The following is a 1,399-nucleotide window of genomic DNA, read 5'->3' as shown; positions in this document are numbered from 1 at the left end:
AAAAATCGCACAATGCTGATCGAATACGCACATTAAAGGTAAAGATTCACGCTTTCAAACGCTGTAAGTTGCATTTGTATGCGATTTTTATTTCACTCCATGGAACTTCGCAAATTTAGTGTAAAAAAAATTTTTAGATTTGATCATCTTCATTTGCAGCCGTGCAGCTTTGTAAAGAATTAGTAAGTCATTTAATGAATTATAAATTTTGAAAGTACAGACTTTAAGCTGTGAAATGCTTTTTTGATCATTATATTACGATAATTTTTGACCAAGTTGCTTTATCTTGAATTTTTAGAAATGATCGATTAACGCATTGTTCGGACAATTAGTTTGGTGACTGTATATATATTAATATATTATATATACTATAGAAATAAATTTGAAGTATTTTAAAAATATATTTTATATTGTTAAAGGATGCTTTATTACATGTTTAAAAATTACGAAATATCCAATTTTTGTACATAATTCCATACAACATTATTATGTATATGTATAAATACGTATATAGGCCCGTATTTAAAACGCGCTTTATGTATTATACATACAGATTTCTATAGAAATCTGTGATTATACATACATATTCTATATGTACACACACACACACACACCATATATAAATTTTTAACGAATACAACGATATGATATATAACGAAATTATCTTACAAATTATAAGAGTTATTTTGGTTTAAAGTTTTGTGGGCGATTACTACCTTTTCAATTTCGGTCCTGCAATGTGGCCAACTTCCGACTCTGACTACATTGACGAGACTCGAGAGTACTATGATCAGATGAAAACATTACATTGCAATCGTCAACGCAAAAATTGGAAGTTAGCCACACCGCAGAGCCGAAACTGAAAAGGTAATAATTGCCCGTAAAATTTAAATCAAAATAATTTGTATAATTTGTAAGATAATGTCGTTATATCACACATCATTGTATCCGTTAAAAAAAACGTTATAATTTTTATCTATTAAAGTTGTCACTTTACATTGCAAAAATTTCGCATGTTTCTCCGCTCTCTAACATAAATAATGTTTCTAAATGATTACTGTGCTTACAATAAAGTCAGAGCCGTTTAATTTAATATTATGTTTATTAGGTCTATCCTGGTCTATCTCTGTTAGTTTACGAGATAAAAAGGGGTGGCCACCAGGGGGTACAAACTCATTAGATTTTTTGGCGACGGAAATGGGATTAGTTCCGTACTAGAGTCCTAGATTATCAGAGAAGCGCGACCGGCTTATGGCAGTATCGCAAAAGTACTAGAAAATATTAAAAATGGCGTCGAATGGCCAATCATAAGATTGATTTATTCGGCAGCCATTTATAATAGCGATAAATCAATCTTATGATTAGCCATTTACTGAGTCGACAAGGCACACAGGGGATA

This window comes from Wasmannia auropunctata, unplaced genomic scaffold (genome assembly GCF_000956235.1).
Source record: "Wasmannia auropunctata unplaced genomic scaffold, wasmannia.A_1.0 LD336064.1, whole genome shotgun sequence".
Classification (NCBI taxonomy): domain Eukaryota; kingdom Metazoa; phylum Arthropoda; class Insecta; order Hymenoptera; family Formicidae; genus Wasmannia; species Wasmannia auropunctata.
This window is presented reverse-complemented; position numbering follows the sequence as displayed.